Source organism: Apium graveolens, chromosome 7, assembly GCF_009905375.1.
Source record: "Apium graveolens cultivar Ventura chromosome 7, ASM990537v1, whole genome shotgun sequence".
NCBI lineage: Eukaryota > Viridiplantae > Streptophyta > Magnoliopsida > Apiales > Apiaceae > Apium > Apium graveolens.
Window position 1 is genome coordinate 226,453,180 of NC_133653.1, and position 21,879 is coordinate 226,475,058.

The 21,879-nt window shown below is 32.8% G+C and overlaps 2 long non-coding RNA genes across 2 annotated transcripts; both read right to left on the minus strand.

The window, feature by feature from the left end:
- Nucleotides 1-3,843: 3,843 nt before the first annotated feature.
- LOC141670951 (uncharacterized) lies at nucleotides 3,844-5,301 on the minus strand. Its single transcript, XR_012554850.1, has 5 exons — nucleotides 4,929-5,301; nucleotides 4,727-4,843; nucleotides 4,530-4,654; nucleotides 4,382-4,441; nucleotides 3,844-4,297 (listed from the first exon to the last, which is right to left on the minus strand). It is a non-coding gene; the product is annotated as an uncharacterized LOC141670951 (long non-coding RNA).
- An 896-nt stretch (nucleotides 5,302-6,197) lies between these two features.
- LOC141671711 (uncharacterized) lies at nucleotides 6,198-6,751 on the minus strand. The gene is made up of 3 exons (XR_012555230.1): nucleotides 6,694-6,751; nucleotides 6,457-6,561; nucleotides 6,198-6,349 (listed from the first exon to the last, which is right to left on the minus strand). It is a non-coding gene; the product is annotated as an uncharacterized LOC141671711 (long non-coding RNA).
- Between the last annotated feature and the right edge of the window lie 15,128 nt (nucleotides 6,752-21,879).

Here is a 21,879-nt window from a genome sequence, read left to right on the forward strand (position 1 = left end):
CAAGTAGAATTTTGACCTAGTGACATATTAACTTCGATCATGAACATGCTTGAATCAGAAGCGGTAGTCTCACTACCCTTCTTCTTCAATTCTGCAAGGTAAACCTTGCAGTTCCTCTTCTAGTGCCCCAACTTGTTACAGTGAAAACAAACAGCTAAATTAGGACCAGTCAACTTGTGAGCATCTAGTATGCTCCGGAGTGATAGTGTAGAAGACATGACGAATATAGTAAATCTGTAAATGATAAACACATAACAACACTTAGCAAATATTCAATTTCATTTCCAAACACTATATGAATCGGGTCTTTATTCATAAGTGTCTCCCACTAGTTTATCTAATTTTTTTTCAACCCCCTAAGTGAAAATTAAGCATTCATAATGCTAGTGGGAATAGGGATCCTACATTCCATCACACAACCTCGACTGTGGCACGAAACGTCATGTGATATTTAATAGGCAGACAACTCTTGTCAATTACATCTTATGTTATTCCCTAATATAAGTTTAGCCTCTTGAATAATTGAGTCACGGCTGTGGCACGACAAACTCAATATTCTAAGTCAAGTCTAACCCAACATTTCGTACAATTGAATCAGTCTCCAACGACCCACAGCTGTAGCACATACCGACCTTTAGATTCTAATTCAATGTACACATCTCTATGTAATAGACAAGTATTTCTTATTTCGAAATCAAAGCCCTTGGCTGTAGCACGAAACGACAATGATTTAAAAATAAGAACCACTTTCTACCATGTTGGAAGGCTATGACCGACACAAGCCCGTTGTGTCATTGGCCAATTACTACTTGATATTATTTAATTTTAGAGGGATTATATTACGTTACAATCATAATCATATTATAAAGAGATTCTTCCTTTTAAATTAAATATTTCAAATCAATAATCGATAATCAGATGATTCCTAGATCGGGTGGAGCATTGTCAAGAGGCGTCACTTAATAACCCTTTCTTACAGATAGAAATCTGTTGTTGAAAGAATCATCCTTTCTCTCAATATTGAAAATTCATATTCAATTACGTGTTTCATAAACACAAGAATCTCATGATCGTATTCATAATATTTATTGTTAAGGCAAGAAACGATTCCTATTCTAGATTTTCTAGAGCACGCCTTATATTGATTTAAGTTCACCTAAATCTATCATCGCATGGTAAACATAGGCATATATCTCATATATAAAATTAAATAAACAAGTAAATGTAAAGTGCAATAAAGTAAATGTGTTTGGTTATGGCCCCATCCTATGTGATCTTTATCAAGCTCATGATAAAGATCAAGGTCAATCTAATATGGTGATGGAAATAAATACAACTACTTATTACATAAGTCTTCTTCTTTATTTAGACTTCTTGTATGCCTCGTCTTTTTCTTTGTATCACCTCCATTGGATAGCCTTCTTGAGTCTTCAATTACATTACATGATTGAAAGTAAAACTAATCTAATGAACTTACAAGAATAACTCGAGTTACATTCGAGATTTATGATTACAAAGATTGACGACATGCAAGTCGTATTTAAAACCAAAACAAAAACCATTACACTAAGGTCGAAAGGCCATAACCATCCACCATGCTCATACAACACATAAAAGCATGTTAAAACACATAATATGATCTTAACATATCATATTATCCATGATCTAATCATAAAAAGAAAATATGACAAAAATCAGAATAATCAGAATCAAATTAGAAAAACAAGAATCACTGTTTACGGGAAGTAAACGACGTCAAACGCCTTACAGACGAGTCGTTGATAGCTATAACTATCAGTTTTGTTCAGATGCTCGTTTACCTATGGAATAGGGTATTCGTTTGCGTAAATCGGACACCAGACCCAGATTTCAGCAAATCTGCAGCAACCAATTCAGAATCCGTATATAATATGATTCTCATAATTAGAACAAACATAAATCATGTATATATCAGTATATATACAGATTACATAATCATCTTATGATTATACAACTCACATGAATATCATATATTCAAAACCATACATATATAAGCATATTATATCAACATCAAATCATGGTGAATCACGTACATGCTCATATATCGAAAACAGCTAAACACATAAATGAATTAAAAACTTTTCGCAAGTAGCTCTGATGCAATTGTAGGGTTTTTAGCATATAAACGCAGCGAAAACGTAAATTTAAATCTTAAAAAAAACCGAAACCCTCCGCAGGATCCATGCGAAAAATAATATTTAATTCGTAGTTCAGTATGTTTACCTTAAGAAGCTTTACGTTAATGGAAAGATGGAGGTCTTTAATGGCGATCCAAAAATGATGAACGGAGATCCTTAGAAGCTGCTCCTCAAGTGTGAAGCACTCCACCGGTATCCACCAAGAAAACGATGTAATGAAGGAGGATGAGATGGAGAGAATTAGGGTTTTGTAAATCTTTTTGGTTGAGGCAAAAATATGGTCTATAATAGTATATTTATAGGCAAAATTTTCAGCTGAAAATTTTCCCATAAAATATTATTATTATTAACCCTTTATTATTCTCACTAATAATTAAAACACCTTTTAATTATTAATCCTTTTTCTAAACTCTTTAGAATTAATTCTCTCACTTGATTTAATTTCCAAAAATTAAATTCTTAATTAATAATATTAAGATACTTTTCTTAATTAATTTATAATCAATTAAATCTCATTTAATCAATTATTAAATTTGCCAATTAATTATTTATTTCATAAATAAATAATTATCAGCCATTATTAATTAATTCCTCCACCATTAAATCATTCTCTTTTATGGTGTGACCCTGTAGGTTCAATATTAAGCCGATAGTAGAAATAAATAATAATGAAACTATTTTATCATTATTTATATAAATTCTCTAATTCATTAAATATGATTAATTAATCATATTTATTCTACATCGTGAGGGATACTTCACAGCATATCGCGACTATCCGGATAATACGAATTCACTGCTTAGAATACCAAGAACCTATTTAGTGAGTAGTTACCGTACAATCAATTCCTTCTACCCTGCAATGTCACGATTAAATACAAGGCATGGAACTTGTGTCAAGCCAATCTTATTTAATCATTTGCTTTCCCATTCACTATGCTTATTCTATTTAATGTAAATTAGAAACTCCTTTCTAATTTCATTCACTCTAGCCAGAGATTCCTGAACTAGCATAAGTGGATCAGTGTTGAACATTCTCTTCCTTCACTGGAAGGAGTAGATCCTTTATTGATCATACACTATCTTCGTGTACAAATTTCTATACCCAGTAGAGCCCTTATAATTGTCCCTTGAGACTAAGAACTAAACCAAAGCATAGTTCAGTGTACACAAGATGACTATGATGACCTCAAGTCTAAGGATACTTGTACAACTATCACTATGTGATCAACTGCTAACATGTGAGTGAACTCCATCAGTTGTTCAGCTGTGTGAGTCATATTCAGTGAACTTATTCTATAATAAGCACCTACATACTAGCTATAGTGTCACCACACAAATGTCTATGAGAGCAGACATCCTTCATAATGAAGCAAGCATAGTATGTACCGATCTTTGCGGATTATTAATTACCAGTTAGTAATCCTACGACCAGGAACTATTTAAGTTTAGAGTTATCATCTTTTAGGTCTCATTATTATGATATCATCACAATCCATAAAAAGCTTTACTCTAAACTATGGTATATCTTATTTAAACATTTAAATAGATATAGCCCACAATAAAAACAAAACAAGTCTTTTATTAATATCAATAAAATCAAAACATAATACATAAAAGTTATTCCTAAATCTTCATACATGATTGGACTTATGACATATCTCTTTCACCAGGAACCGCTCGCTTTCTATTTTCTATTTCATTCTCAGTATCATATACGTACAACTGACAAAATTTTGAAGATTCACTAGACGTCGGGCATATGCTTCCAATCAAATGATAATTTTGACCACAGAGCTTGAAAATGTAAGGAGCTCCTTCTCTATTTATACTATTGTCAATTTTACCTCCAATTGATGTAAAAGCAAACAGTGAGTTGTATATCCGGATCTTTATTTTATAATGCTGAGTTTTCTTTCCACCAGATAACAATTTAGCTAAAAACGGAAGAGTAGGTTTCTTCGGTGGTAACTAGACCTGCCCATTCCGACAACAAATAGAAAAAGTTGGTGACACATGCTTGTTTGATTTGTTATTCCGTTCATTATTCCACATAATGGCTTTACAGTATGGACAAAGTTTGTCGGGCTTTCCAAGATCCATATATCCATGCCAAAGGTCTGTCAAATATAATTAAAAAACACAATATAAAGGAATCAATATATTACATTCAATGCAGTTACAAAATCAGTTTACCATCATACCGTTAGTGTGAAGATCAAATTCTTCGTCAGAATCACATCCGCCGAATTCCATTAAAATTTCTGTTTTTTATTAATGGTAATGATCAGATATATGAAATTTAATTAAATTGATAACGATATCAATGCATCACGTTTGTTAGCTGTTTACCTTCAGAATGATCCTCCACCTCCACATTATCAAAAAAACTCAAGATAATTGCGATCTTTTAGGTTCTGCGTAATTTTAAAAGGTCTTTTTGATCTTGACACAAACGAGCATGTGTTATCTGCATTCTATTAATTTTAACACAATAACATATCTAGTTCCATATTTAATAAATTTTACGCTTTCATGAGATGATATACCTGGATTTGTAGAAGCTGTAATTGTAGATGCCGAAAGTTGGAAATTAATCCTATTCTGTCCCAGTTGTTGTGTGCATTTTGGAACTGGTTTAGCTATATTTACAGATTTTGGTATATCTGCAATTATTTACGAAAATAGCAATATTCGGAAGTCACAATATCACAATACAATTTAAAAATTCAGGTATTGACTGAATTTTACCTAGATTGTTAGAACGCGTTATTGCAGAAGTTGGAAGTTCAAAAATAATCTTAAGTTGTCCCATATGTGTCATGGATTTTGGAGTTGGAACTTGTTCATTCCTAAATTCCGGTAAATCTACAAATTAAAATGATTAATTCAGATATGATTAAATTCCGGTAAATCAGCACTTTTAAACTAAAAAAATTTCACAGGATAAAATTTTTAAACCTTGCAAATTCACGTTCTGTAACCTTGCAAATTTCACAGGATAATATCACAATTGAAGCATATAGGAAATTAAATGAATAACATTTGTAAACACTGACCATCTCCATATGAGGAATTAACTGATTTAAATGCAACAAAAATTTACAGGAGTATATGTGGTACCACTCAATGGTGACGGCGTAAATCTACCTGGACCTGTAATTGTTTGTTCACCAAATTAGCTGTTGTGTTACTATTTATTATACCACAAACAATTCTTAAATGTCATTTTGCAACATCAGTAAATGTAAATAATTACCAAGTTTCGATGTGGGTGGTGTTTCAAAATTATTAGACGAGGCACTAGGATATCTGCATCGCTCACTGTCAATTAAGTTACCCATTAAATTTAGAGGTAATCCTTCAAATGTACGTGGGACACGATTTATATTGGAACCATGTGAGAAATCATTAAGGTTCAATATTGACAGTGGAACTCGATTCTGTGCTGCAGGAAAAATTAAAAGAATCTTATCATGTGTACATGACACATTGAATGGAAATAAAAAATTCAACAAAATGTTGCTTTTAATACACGTACACTGATTCACTGTTGTTGAAACCTTGTTAGTATTGTTCACTACCGGTTTTTTAGTAGTATGGGCAGTTGCAAATTTAACAATAGGATTCATGGGTATTCGTTTTGTTCCTGCAACAATTTAAGAATCATTTAGTAATATAAACGTAGATCACGACGACAGGACAAATTTGTCTATGGATGTCTACCGTGCTTCGTTGCATCTGATGTAGCATCAGATCTTGCGTTTTTGGCCACTGAACTTTGTTGTTTTGATTTCAAAATCTGTGTGCCTGTCTGGTTGTTTAGTTTTTCGGACACTAAACAGAACATACATTTAATCATATCATAATAATTTAATAATCTTAAATATCACAGAAAAAATAAAAAAACACAAACCATGCTTTGGCGTTTCAGTATTGTCAACAGATTATTTAGCATTAATATGTGCATTTTCATTTGCAAAAATTGATGAACCTGGTTCACGAAAAAGCAAGGATTTTTGGCAATATTTGAATACAAAACAAGATTTAATCATGTGAAATTAAACAGTAAAAAAGTAATACAAACACCTTACCATGCTTAGGAATTTCAGTAATGTCAGAAGATTGGCTAGTATTTATGTGTGCATTTTCATCCGCATAACTTGATGAACCTGGTACGTCCAGAAAACAAACAATTCTTTGCTATATGACACCCAATAAACTCAGCACATAATACTTATTTGGCAGAACATAAACAAATATTGCAAGACACACATACCGCTCATTAAATGTTCTGCAGGATGAGAACTATATTTCGTAAACAGACTTCGTTTTGAAAGAGAAGATAGTTACTTTGTTGTATGTTTCAATCGCCGCTTGTTATCTGGTGTTAAGATTTAGATCAACAAATAAACATGTTGTACAGAGATATAATCTATGATTAACATTAACATGATATGTACAATCTAAGATGAACATGCACGGTATAATTAAAATATCAGAATACTCATATTACCAGGTTCCAGTGAAGGTGGAGACAGTGGCAAGGACGTATGCGGTCATTTGGAAGCTGTAATTATGAAAGAAAGGAATGAAAAAATGTAATGTACATAGCCGATGAAGGAGGACGAATTGCTAACCTGAATGATTTTATGGTGTTCGATATTTGGATTCTTCATTCATTGGTTCTTTCATCATTAATCTTCAGGTTACAGATTGATCTATATGAAAATCATCGAGCCAAACAAAGCAAAGAAGAATTTTGCAGTCCTTTGGCAGCCATCAATGGTGAATGAAACTAAGAAGGTGAGAAGAGAGTCAATCTGCAAAAATTATGTGCTTGAATTGTGGATCAGTTTTGAAAATTGAAAAATTTGTTATAATCTGTTAGGTATAAATTTAATTTTACCCATAAATTTGATTATTACCCATGGATAATCCATAACCCGATCCGTTAACCCATTTTAGATGCTTCATTTATATATATGCCCATATTTTTAAAAAAGTTAAGTAGAAGATTTTAAAATTTTTGGATACAAATGTAATTTCATGGAATTCTTCACTAGTAGGAATTAAGAATAGTAGATAGTACGGTTTCCTTTTCAGACTACGTATTATCTTTTTCTGTTGATAGTCTTGAAACAAAACTTTAATTTCACTCGAAGCCACACTAGGTTTGCATACGGCTGGTATGCTCCTAGATTTGCATTTTCTTTATTATGGTTACCAGAAGTTTTTCCAGTTTTGCAAGGTTTATAATTGATGACAATAATTATTTTCAATAATTTTATTGTGTCAAGCATGATAATAAAATGAGTCAATGTTAAAATGTTATAGTAACATATTAATTTTTTAAAATGTTATAGTAACTTATTAATTTTTTTAGAGATGTAGGCAGGTTCACACAAAATTTATAAAATAATGTGTTACATGATGTGTGATGTTTTAACTGGATTATTGATCTGAATGTAGGGACTCAATTTAATAATTAATTTTTTTTATGTATAATTATGTGAATCTAGCATTATTCTAAATCAACGTAAGTGATTTTAAAATCGATAAAAATTTTGCAATCAAAATAAGTTTTCACGATAGCTTAACATGATCATGAAAATTCAATGTGCGTGACTATGAACAAAAGTAGTATGACAATATGGCCACTAATACATTTCCAATATTATTCACGGAACTGAAACTAAATTATGAATTTATTTATGAATTTATATAATTTAAAGTTAATACTATAGAAATAGAATCCTAAAATATTTCCATTCTACAAAATAAGTTTTTCATAATATTTTAAGGAAAACATTCACAAAAATGTTCTAAAATGCTTAATTATGCCACCTGTCATTTGAGAACATCTTTTGGAATCATACCCAGACTTCTCTATTTTGAGACATTAAATTATTTTGGCAAATAATTATTCTATATTGTACACCGTTAAAACATATACTTGGGGTTGGAGATCAATTATTTTTTAGTTCCAAAAATATTAAAACTGGTATTATAATGGTTGTATTTAAATTTTTAAATCAAATATAACATATTTGATTAAATATAATATATTTCATCTTACAAAAGCTAAATGTAATTTAGTAAAAAATAAATGAATAAATTGTAATTTATAGATTAATTAACTTTATTTATCTGATTTAAAACAATATAATAAGAAAATGATTAATCCCAAGTATAACAATTTCAATATAATATATTAAAAAAAATTCTTTTATAAATAAAAAGTTTTAATTATAGTGCTGAGGCTTTTTAATCACACTGTGAACTGTGAAGTGTAATCCGTCAACACTCTTTTATTATTGAAACTAGGTCAAACTAGTCAGAGAAACTATTTGAAAATAAAAATAAGAGAACAAATATAAAATACATAAAAAGTATTATTTACAGTAATTTTGTTGAAAATTAAGATTCCTAAAATTAAAAGAACACTTAAAAAAATGTTATAAAATTATAACATATAATTGGAGATTTGATGAGTGCACCTAAAATTTTAAAGAGTCATGCACATTCCAGGTAGTGGTACTTTATATTCCAATTTTATACTTTTTTTTGTCAGATGTTCCAATCTGATACTTCATAAATTCTTAAAACATGCCTTCTTTCAATTTAAATCGATACATCTTTTCTTCATCTAACATTTCTTTATCCTTTTAAAAAAAATACTACTTAAAATAAGACTATGCATACATCATTTTTATATATTTGTGTACTCTTTCATTGCACTAAATATAATTTATCAAACATATATAGTTTAATCTTTCTAAATAAATGTCCAATAAATTATGTAAATTACAATATGACATTTTGCATCATCCAAGTGTAATAAGAGAAGCTACACCTCCATATATAAGCACATTTTTCGAATTAATTTTGTTTTGCAAATAGTAGATAAAGAAAAAACTGGTCATACTTTAATATTAAAATAATAAGAAATAAATGAATCTGAGCATGTATTTTTTGCTAAAACAAATTATTTGATATATAAAAATCTTATATTAAAATTGGGATGACTAATATTACTTCCCAATTTTTTTTGAGCATAAAATAATTAATTTGAAAAATAGCGAGCCATCCATGTAATTCAATTATCTAGAATATATTGGAACAACAATGCACGCCAATAACTTGTGAAATTAAAGTGTAGTTATAGACAGGGGCTTACAGCTCCTCTTTAATACTCAGGTTATAATTTTATATATACTATCACATTAAATCTCCAAAGAAACTAAAAAATATCAGAAAAATATACACTGCATTTTTTTGTCAAAATTACCATCTTCAATATACACAACCATATCAGTAAGTAACTCCAAAACCAATGCACTTAAGAGCTAGCACTTAAGAGCTCATACTTCCCGACTTCAGATTTTTTTTTTAGAAAAGAACTCTACCAACTTTTTTAAATTTCTCGAGCCCAAAATGGAAGTCCTGTAATAAACCTGTAATAAACCAGAAAAAAAATTAGAAATAGGCGTATTTGGAACGGGTTAGGGAACTTAAGACATTGTCTTGTCTTCTTTGTTGTAACATGTACAAAATTTCATTTAATTGGATACTATGCAAATCCGTTAAAAGAGAAGTGGGTAACACAACTCACTTATTCTTACTATTATCCAAATTGAAAATCTAACCTTGTTTCATACTAGGAGCTTCTGCAAAGCAACAAACTCATGTCAAAGTAAAAGATAAGATAATTAATAATATAAAATCTTGATTTTCCAAAGACTTGGTTATAGGGAAATGGTTGCTAACTTGTAGACACTTATGATTAGACTTTGAATTTAACCCTACACTTTTGTTGCAATTTATTCTCATAAAGTAAACCGGATTAGCAAAAAGGCTTTGTAAATAAGAGAAAGTCACATGCAATATATACAAGTTCCAGCTCTCTATTAGCAGGTAGGAAAACAAATTTATTAGCATTTTATAGCATTCAAGAATGAAAGTATTCGCCAATCCAAGTACATTCAAACAAAAGTTATACTCATTATGTTAAAAGGTTATTACTCGGTATTTCCACAGTACATAGAAGATTTTCACATTATTCTATAACCTATATGCATAGTAATGTTCATGACCGATAAGATGATTATGCCTAACCTTTTTTTACCTATGGGAGGATTAGCTAAGAATGCAATCGCTAGCCAGCCCGAATCTTAATAAATAGATCCTACTTTAATCACCACTTTGTACTTTACATATTTTGTAACTGTGATCCAAGATATAAACCAATCACCTGGTTCCTAGCCTGAAAAAGACTCAGAAGAGCTCATCTTAGTTAAAATTATGTACATGCCTTTTGAGAAACATATTGTAAAGGCTAAAATCTAAATTACATGAAAAGAGAAAATGAAAGGGGAAAAAACAACAAACATATAAGTAATAGGAAGAAACAAAGGGAGAAAATCATTAATTCTTGAGATGGATGGCATGACAGATAGGTTCACCTCCACTTGAAACTCAAAAAAGCTCATCGTCCATTAATGTTGTAGATCCATGAGAGCACACCTTACACAAGAGATAACAATCCAAAAACACTAAAGATTATGATACGATAATTGGTGGAATAATATCAAAAATTGCACATGAAGTACAATTTTAAGCCTCTCGTCCATTAATTTTATAGTGGATTTTCAAAAAGTAAAAAAGGCACCGGAGTGGAATATCGATAACAGATCCTCCCCCGCTATGCAAGCACTTTAAACACTTGTTAATAAACCAGATAAAATTGAATTCTTGAAGAAAAAATAGTCATTGAAACTTCAAGAACTAATATGGCCAGATAATAAAATGATCAACATTGTTTTAGAACACAATTATATACTCTTCTTAAAACCATGTGCTTGTTACGACAAGCTGTAATTGTTCGATTAATAACAAACATCTAATGTTGTGAAAAACATATAAAAAATCATGTGCCTATATAAACTTATTCAAATAAGTTAAGCTTAGTTTTTTGTACATGAAAATTGAAAAAGAATTATATATATATATATATAGAGAGAGAGATTTGTACTTATATATTTTTGTGAATGGAAGAAGCTTGTCTTGTTGCAGCATGACATAATTTCTGTTAATTGGATGCTATGCAAATCTGCTAAGAGAGGAGTGGTGAACACAACTCACTTGTTCTCACTGTTATCCAAACTGAAAATCTAACCTTATTTCTTGTTGGGAGCTCCTGCAAAGCAACAAATTCATAATTATTGAAAATTGTACGGAATCTTAATGTATTGAAAACTAAATGTTGGTAGTAAGAATAAATGAATTTAAAGACATTTTGCAATTATAGTTTTTATAAAAGTAACATGAAACTCTTCCCAACAAAGAAAAAGCTCACAAACTTTTCCATAGTACGCAAAAGTAGCACCAAAATTAAACCAAATGTTGTAAACAAATAAGTAAGAAAGCACTGAGTTGTGATGATGGATTCTGGAATACACACTCTGCTGGCGCATCAAGTATCATGTGATGATGTTTAGTATTCAGGAGATAGAGCTGCTAAAAGCCTAGTTAGAAGCTATATATTTAGCTTTATAGAGCTAGGATATGTACGTTTTACCAACTGTACATGTTGATACTATCGCACCTGATACTTCCTTTATTTAAAAAAGCTCACCATAAAAACACTGAAGAAGTTCAGGGGATGAGTAGCCTAGAAAACCTAAATTCTGTATCAATCATGTAATCTATTTTCTAATATAGGGTAGGAAGATACAATTTTAGAGATATCATATGGCAATCTTTCTAATCTTATAAACAGATTTTGATTTCAGAGATTCAGATCAAACAACTCTATTTTAAGCTTCACTTTTCTCAACAAATAAAGAGTTAAGTTTTTCCACCGGTACTAAATTTAAATGAAATATTTTTAAATTAATAGCCACCAAAAATTTATGAAATCCTAATTTATCAGAAAATAACATGTTGTCAGCGAACCAAAAAGAAAATAAAAGCAAATAGAAGCAACACAAAAATTTATCCAGAATTAAACCAAATGAAAGAAACTTAATCCTAGAGATATACCTGAGAGAATGGTCATGTTGTTAGGGCGGCTCTGAAACACGGGCATGCCCACTAACTTGAAACCATATCCAAATTTGACATTGATTGCAGATGCAAATGAGCAGAGATGCACATGCAGGGGATGACTGTTCGCGTTATTTTCCAAATTAAAGCCGAATCATTATGCAAGGAATAAATAATACATAATCACTACAAATGAAACAGCAAGAAGACGAAGAGTTGTAAGTACAGTTTTAATATCAATCGTATAATCCCTAAAATTACAGGGAGAACACTAAAACTTAAGATTTGCCTGAATTGTTAGCTGAAAAGAAATTGTCACAAGAATAGTGGATAATTTTGAGGGCTAAAAATCAAAACAAATATATATGAGGATAATTTTGTAAATACACGAGAAATTTGAAAGCAAATACATCAAAATTTGAGTAGTTACCTATCAAAGTTTTCGATCCAAAAGTATTCACACCCCAATGAATCTTTAATGTAAGGGCGAAAACAACATAAAATGTAATATTTCTTTGCTATAATGTAAATGAGCGACTACTGACGAGATTAGCTGTAAATACAACACAACAATCAGAAAATAATGAACTAAAAGATACAATCTCTTGAGTATAATTGAATCAATGGATTTGCAGGAGTGATTATCTACTCATTTAAATAAACTAATCTAATTATTTATATATACTTATGTAATCATTGAATCGTGTGTATCATACAATATATGCACACAACTAAAGAAAATTAAATCAAAAATGAGCATAACGAACCTGGGTAATGGGTAATTGACTGTGAATTCTTTCTTCATTCGGTGGGTTTGGTAAATGTGATTGATAATGGAAGACTGAAAACCCAAAAATAATTATTTGCAAGAGATTAGCCCAAAATTCACAAAGCCTCAGAAATGAGAGAAATTGACAAGTGTGAAGATAAAATCTGCCATGTCACACACGTGAGATTTTCCTTTATATTGATATATACATAGTCTTTTATCACTACTCAAAACCATAATTACACAAGCTAGTATGCAGGGTATAAATATTATGATAGTCAAACTCTAAGGTAATCGGTCTACTACCATATTACTTCACCAATTTATAGTTTCAATTATATCACATCCTACAAAATAATAACTACTATATGCCAAGTATATATGATCAACTATCAAGTTTGGAAACTAACTTACAGATATTATTATGTACACAAAGATTAAATAAAGAATTTAAAAGGATAACCATATTCACGTACGAACAATCTTCCAACACATATTTTAGAAATCAGAATTACAATTTTGAGTTGAGTTAAAATTTAAAGATTAAGTAATGATAAATTGTTGAAACCCTACATATAAAATAGTTGTTCTGAATAAATATTTTAGTCATGTGAATACAACGTACATGAGTACTTTATATTGATTTACATATACAACAGTATCATACAATGGCCAAAAGGATTGGTTCAGGCTTCCAGGTCGTTCCCGGGATTCACTGATTTGCATATATCCAAAACTACCATTCAATGGATGAAAGGATTGATTCATGCGGTCTGCAGGTCATCCCCTGAGTTCAAGATTAGCAATTTGCCTGACAACTTGTGCTTTGTCTGCCCACAAACTGTTCATCTTCTGTGACATACACTTTTATAGTTAACATGCCACAAAATTACAACCAAAACTACCCCTTTTTATTGACAAAATTGAAAAAATTGAGGGTTTATAAATTACTAAAAAAGTGAAAAAAGTACACTCTATAGTACTATCATTCAGAGTTGTAATGTCAACTCTAGGAGAAAAAAGGACACTTAAAAGCATATTAATTGTCCACCTTTATCCAGCTTAAAATCAACAAAGAGGCGCAGAAGTTTGCTTCTGTTTACATGGGTATAGTGACAATATCCGGGGGCTTACTCTGATTAGCAGCAAACAACTACAGAATATAAACATCGAATGCAGAAGATGAAAGAAAACTGCAACTCTATAGATTAAGACGCAACCCACGTACAGTACCTTAAAAATTGAAATGCTTCTATCTGAATGCTCTTGCTTAATTCCTGCGAAATATGAAACCCAACAATTAGCTTATGAACCTTAGAACAATAACCTACAAAGAACATGATAGTTCCTTGTCCAAGTTTCTGTTAGAATTTCAAACTCTCTGCTATCCTAATAAATAAATAAGACAAAAGAATTTAAGTAGTGTAACCTATCCTTGCTGTGACAGAAGAGTACATAATTAAAAGTTCAACATAGCAGGTGTATGAATTCTCGATAATGTTGAAAACTTTCAAGAAAGGTGGCTGAATTAATGCTTTGGTTGAAGTTCAAAATAAACCAGCTACATGTATTTATGGAATCAATATAGAAGTGTGCATGTTTACATGGAGATGGTGAGCATGAGTAATACACAGCTGCTGAATGTCAAAGAAAGAGCCCTAAAATAAGGTGACTATGCTAACTAGAATACACGGCTAAAATATGAACAGGAGAAGGAAGGGTGGCAAACACCAACATGTACACATGCATGGGAAATGAAGTATATAACTAGCTCCAGCTATATATAGTTATTAGAGTCATAGTTTGTAGGCTGGTAAAAAAAAGTCTCTGTATGTAATATGATGTATGCCATGATGTATGGTAAATGTTGAGGTCTATATATAGTACCTCATGCTGTGTTGTGGTAGTATAAGAGAAACACCACCAACTTTGAAAATATCAGAGAGAAGAAAAGAGCCATAGCTCTTGAAAGAAAGAAACAAGGCCGTAGCCTTAGTGTTGTAAACAAAACAAAAGCTGTAGTTTTTTTATATATAAAGAGTGTGGTTTGTGTGTTTTATTATCGAAAATAAATATACATACATAGCAGCAGGTGTTTTAAATATTAGAGTGAGTCCATTTACGTTTCCAACAAGTGGTATCAGAGCTAAGGTTCCGTTTCTGAAAAATGGCGAGCATGATACAACCGTAAATTCCAAAGTTTACGACGATAAATTACGGGAATTGGAGTATCCAAATGAAGGTGTTACTCGATTCTTACGATAATTTGGAAATTGTCGAAAATGGGTTCAACGAGCCCGCTGATGCAGCCGCTGAAGCAACACTTCCAAATGCCGAGAAGACGACATTAAAGGAGATCCGGAAAAAAGATAAAAAGGCGTTATACACAATTATTCAAGGCATTGATGAATCAACCTTTGAAAAAAATTTCTGAAGCAAAAATAACAAAAGAAGCGTGGGAGATTTTGCAAAAATCATTCCAAGGAGTTGAAAAAGTTAAAAAGGTGCGGCTCCAAGTGCTACGCGGGGAGTTCGAAAATTTAAAGATGAAGAGTTCTGAAAATATTGTTGAATTTGCTATGCGCTTGAAAGCCGTGACAAATGAGATTAAAAGAAATGGTGAAAGTCTCGTTGATGTTCGAGTCATGGAAAAACTACTCCGTTCGCTGACCAGAAAATTTGATTACGTTGTTACTTCTATCAAGGAGTCAAAAGATTTGTCAACAATTTTGATTGACGAGCTCGTTGGTTCGCTTCAAGCCCACGAGCAGCGAATGAACCAGTATGATGATGCAAGCCATTTGGAAATGGCGTTGCAAAGTAAGGTATCCATTGGTGACAATTCTGGTAGTAGCAGTTCTGTATGTGGAAGAGGTGGCTTTAGAGGTGGCTACCGAGGTGGACGAGGTCGTGGAAGGCAGTCTTTCAACAGAGGCCAAAATTCTGAAGGTTATCAACCATCTAGTCGTAGTCAAAATTTCAGAGGTCGCGGAAGAGGTGGATTTCAACAACGAGGTGACAAGTCTCAATTTCAATGTTATAATTGTAATAAATTTGGTCACTTCACTTATGAGTGTAGAGCACCAAAGGTGGAAGAAAGAAGTCATTTTGCAGCAGCAAAAGAAGATAAAGATGTTGGAACTGCTATGTTCCTCACTTATAAAGGAGACGAGGAGAGCAAGAAGAATATTTGGTATCTTGACTCAGGAGCCAGCAATCATATGACTGGCCATATAGATTTATTTACACAGATAGATGAGACCATCAGTGGAGAAGTTACTTTTGGTGACTCATCAAAGATTCCGGTCGAAGGAAAAGGTACAATTACGATTGTGTCAAAGAATGGTGAGAAAAAGTATATAAATGATGTTTATTATATACCTGCTTTGAAAAATAATATCATCAATCTTGGCCAACTTGTGGAGAAAGGGTATAATATTCAGATGCAGGATAATTCTCTCATCATCAGAAATCAGGTTTGAGAATTAATTGCAGATGTGGAGATGTCAAAGAATCGCCTGTTCACACTTGATATGCAGACAAAAGTGCAGAAGTGCTTGAAATCAGTCATTAAAAATGACTCGTGGTTATAGAATTTGAGATATGATCATCTTGGATTTTTTGGCCTGAAATTATTGTCAAAGACAAAAATGGTGGACGGTTTGCCAGAAATCAATGAACCAGAAAATTTGTGTGAAGCATGTGTAAAGGGGAAACAACATCGACAAAGTTTTCCCGTTGGAAAATCATGGAGAGCCAGGAGGCCATTGGAGATAGTTTACACAAATATAGCTGGTCTATTTGATATCCCATCCCTTGGAGGTAATAAGTATTACCTAACATTTATTGATGATTTTAGCAGGAAAAGTTGGGTGTATATCATCAAAGAAAAATCATAGGCTCTTGATAAATTCAAGGAATTCAAAGCACTTGCAGAAAAACAAAGTGGCCAGTATTTGAAGACACTCAGATCAGACAGAGGAGGTGAGTATACTTCAAACTTGTTCAGAAGCTTCTATAGGGCACATGGCATAAATCATCAGTTGACAACGGCATATACTCCTCAACAAAATGGTGTTGCAGAAAGGAAGAACCGCACAATTCTTGACATGGCAAGGAGTATGGTGAAAGCAAAGCACTTACCAAGAAGTTTCTGAGCGGAAGCCGTTCTATGTGCAGTTTATTTGTTGAATCGCTGTCCAACAAAAAGTGTCAGAAACAAAACTCTAAATGAAGCATGGAGCGGGAGCAAACCATCAGTTAGACATCTCAGAATTTTTGGGTGTATTGCTTATGCCCACGTTCCTGATCAGAAAAGGAAGAAGCTGGATGATAAAGGCGAGAAATGCATCTTTACCGAATATGACAAAAGAAGCAAGGCATACAGACTCTACAATCCCCTAACGAAGAAATTAATCATTTCTCGAGATGTTGAGTTCGATGAATCAGATTAGTGGAGATGGAGTGAGGATGAAATAAAAGTTGCTGGTTTATTTTTCAATGGTGATGACGATGACGGCGATAACCAGAACATTGAAGATGAAGGAGAAGATGATCAAACTCCTCCACCAAGTCCAAATCAACAAGCTCCTGGATCGACACCATCCACGGGAGGAAGCAGCAGTTCAGGGGGAGCACCACGAAAGATGCGGAGTCTGGATAATATCTACGAAGCTACAAGTCCGGTACAAACTTCCTTTGATTATTCCTTATTTTGCTTAATGGCTGAATGTGATCCAGTTACATTTGAGGAAGCTTCTGAAGAAAGCAAATGGAACAGAGCCATGGATGAGGAAATTGGCACAATCAAGAAAAATGATACATGGGAGCTCACAGATCTTCCAGAAGGACATAAAGCAATTGGCGTCAAGTGGGTCTACAAGACAAAGACAAATCAGGATGGTGAAGTGGAAAAGCACAAGGCGAGGCTAGTGGCTAAAGGCTACAAGAAGCGATATGGTATTGACTGTGATGAGGTGTTTTCTCCAGTTGCACGAGTTGACACCATCAGACTTCTTACAGCAATTTCTGCTCAAAATCAATGGAAGATTTTTCAGATGGACGTGAAGTCGGCATTTCTAAATGGTTATCTCGAAGAAGAAGTCTACATCGAACAACCTCCAGGATATGTTCAGAAAAGCCAGGAAGATAAAGTCTACCGGCTAAAAAAATCTTTGTACAGCCTAAAACAGGCACCGACAGCGTGGAACACAAGGGTTGATGAGTATTTTCAGAAAAATGGTTTTGTGAAGAGTCCATACGAGCATGCTCTCTACACGAAAACAAATTCAGGGGGAGATATTATGATCGTTTGCTTATACGTGGACGGCATGATCTTTACTGGAAACAACCCTGGTATGTTTGATGATTTTAAGAAAGTTATGACTAACGAATTTGAGATGACATATATTGGTCAAATGTCATACTTTCTTGGAGTCGAGGTGAAGCAAAACAAAGACGGGATTTTTATATCGCAGAAAAAATATGCGGAGCAGATTTTAAAGAAGTTCAGAATGGAGGATTGCAAGCCAATAAGCACGCCAGCAGAACCGAGCATAAAGCTCAGAGTTGATTCAACAAGGGAGTCGGTAAATCTGACATTGTTCAAAAGTTTGGTTGGAAGTCTGAGGTACCTAACTTTTACTCGTCCATATATTATGTATGTAGTTGGATTGGTTAGTAGGTACATGGAGAAACCGAAGCAAGATCACTTCATGGCAGCTAAAAGAATTTTGAGATACATTAAAGGTACACTTGGTCATGGATTTTTTTATTCTCATTCTCAAAATGCAAAATTAGTTGGCTACTCAGATAGTGATTATGGTGGTGACTTGGATGACGGGAAAAGCACTTCGGGATATACTTTTCATATCGGTTCCGCGATATTTTCATGGTCATCAAAGACGCAACAGGCGGTTGCTCTCTCAACATGTGAGGCAGAATATATTGCAGCAGCAGCGTGCGCCTGTCAAGCTAGGTGGTTAGGCTATGTTTTGGGCGAGTTAAATCTTGTCAAGGAAGAACCGGTTACTATTTTTATGGACAATAAATCCGCTATTTCACTAGCAAAAAATCCGGTGTCACACAGTCGAAGCAAGAACATCAACATTAAATATCATTTTATTCGAGAACAGGTGAACGATAAAATCATTGAGCTGGTACACTGCAGAACGGAATCAAATTTAGCGGATATATTTACAAAATCATTGAAGCCGGAAGTCTTTCGTAAAATGAAAGAAAAGCTCGGAATGCAAAGTCGAGTTTGAGGGGGAGTGTTAGAATTTCAAACTCTCTGCTATCCTAATATATAAATAAGACAAAAGAATTTAAGTAGTGTAACTTATCCTTGTTGTGACAGAAGAGTACATAATTAAAAGTTTAACAGAGCAGGTGTATTAATTCTAGATAATGTTGAAAACTTTCAAGAAAGGTGGCTGAATTAATGCTTTGGTTGAAGTTCAAAATAAACCAGCTACATGTATTTATGGAATCAATATAGAAGTGTGCATGTTTACATGGAGATGGTGAGCAGGAGTAATAGACAGCTGCTGAATGTCAAAGAAAGAGCCCTAAAATAAGGTGACTATGCTAACTAGAATACACGGCTAAAATATGAACAGGAGAAGGAAGGGTGGTAAATACCAACATGTACACATGCATGGAAAATGAAGCATATAACTAGCTCCAGCTATACATAGTTATTAGAGTCATAGTTTGTAGGCTGGTAAAAAAAAATCTCTGTGTGTAATATGATGTATGCCATGATGTATCGTAAATGTTGAGGTCTATATATAGTACCTCATGCTGTGTTGTGGTAGTATAAGAGAAACACCACCAACTTTGAAAATATCAGAGAGAAGAAAAGAGCCATAGCTCTTGAAAAAAAGAAACAAGGTCGTAGCCTTAGTGTTGTAAACAAAACAAAAGCTGTAGTTTTTATTTATATATAAAGAGTGTGCTTTGTGTGTTTTATTATCGAAAATAAATATACATATATAGCAGCAGGTGTTTTAAATATTAGAGTGAGTCCATTTATATTTCCAACAGTTTTGCAATCAGTGCACAAAACCACAAAAGGAACCTCGATGGCTGGATTATATTTGACAGCTATAAATCATACAGCATTAGATTGAACCATGTTATTTTAATATATTTTTTGAAGTATTTATTGACGATCTTTCAAAAGCTCAAACAACATACCCCCCAAAAGCCTTAACCCTCATCGTACCAAGATGAACCAAGGGGACAAATGCTTAGTTTATAAACTTATCAAGAAATCATCAAAAAGTGATCATACTTTGAGCAGTTCATCAGAATCCTCAAATTGTCCTTTGAACTCCCGTATTTCGTCATAATAGCAGAATTTGAGCGATCTAATAACATGTCGCCCAACAGCTGTACAATGAAAAGAAGGAATTAAAAAATAGAGAAGCAATGTCATGAATGAACTGAAGCGTATCTTTTCAAAAAACCCTGCAATTGTTTAATATGTACAATGCTAGAAGAACTTCAATACATTGATGAATACATTATCCACAAAAGTATTCTATGTGTTTAAATAGTTTGTCTACAAAAAATCATAGCATCCATGGGATGAAAGAGAGTAAAGATATATACTACACATATCAATTCAAAATTCTTATCAACTTAACTTTCCTTAAACATTTATAGGTCTATAGGATCAACAGTTTGGTCAAAATCCAAGGCTTTTCCAACCCACTTTCATCAGCCACTTCATCCATGCTCAATACCAAAGAACTTCCCATCATTGTTTCACTTTTTTTCTTGAGAATCATCCAGTGACTTATTTCCTCCCCCACGGGCTTTCAGGAATTACACCACCCTAAAAAATCACAGGTTACGTTGGAAGAGAAAGGGAAATGGCCTAGGACATATCCTGAAACTTTATGTCAAATCAATCTTTGGATCATTTTTTTGGGGAAAGGTAGGAGGCATACACGAGCTGTAAAAAAATCCTTTACTAATTAATCGCTCTCCTTTGTACTACAATTTCCAGATGTAACAAAGGTATACGCGGAAACCCACAAAAACCTCTACAGTGAATAAATTTTGAACCAACTAAAATAAATGGCTCCTAAGTCCACCTTACTGGTTCCCCACTAATGTTCACATTGTTGGTATTCTGACGAGGCTTGATTCCTTCATAATTCATTTAAAACTCAATCTCGATATAAATAATAATAGTACACAGAATATGTGTGACAAAATAAAATCAATGCTCGAAAATTTATTTATAAATCTCTTAAAACAATACAAGTAATCAAAAAAGATACATATATGAAGAGAACTACAATCTAAAGATAAGCCTAATCTTTCTTAAATAAACTCTCAATTTAGCGATTCGTGATTTCCATTTGGAGCCGTATGTAACATATGAAGTTATTAATCTCCTTAACTCCTGTTTCAGTACACCATTTTTCTAAAGTTTTTGGATCATAAGAGTTAGTGAACTGAACAATCTCATTCAATTTCTTTTTATAGGTCTATTGTGCAATTCTTGACTTATTCCTTTCATCCTTCAATTTCTCCGCTAAAACATATCTTTCTATCTTCAAATTTCCACTTTCAATAGTTATCTCATCAATCTGCTCCTCCAGCCAAACAATAGTATCCCTATCCATATATGCCAACTCCCCGAGAATTCATCCTCGCGGTACCACCGATCCAGTAACTGAGTCACTCTCAACTCACAAGTCACGCTTAAAAGGCAGTCTACAGGAAGCTAACCTAGGCTCTGATACCAACTGTAATACCCCGACTTTTCAGACAATAATTATACTTAAATATTCAACTAAAACTTCAAATTATATTCATAATAAGAATAAATTTCTAGTTGTCCATAAAATTCTAAAATCAAAGACATAA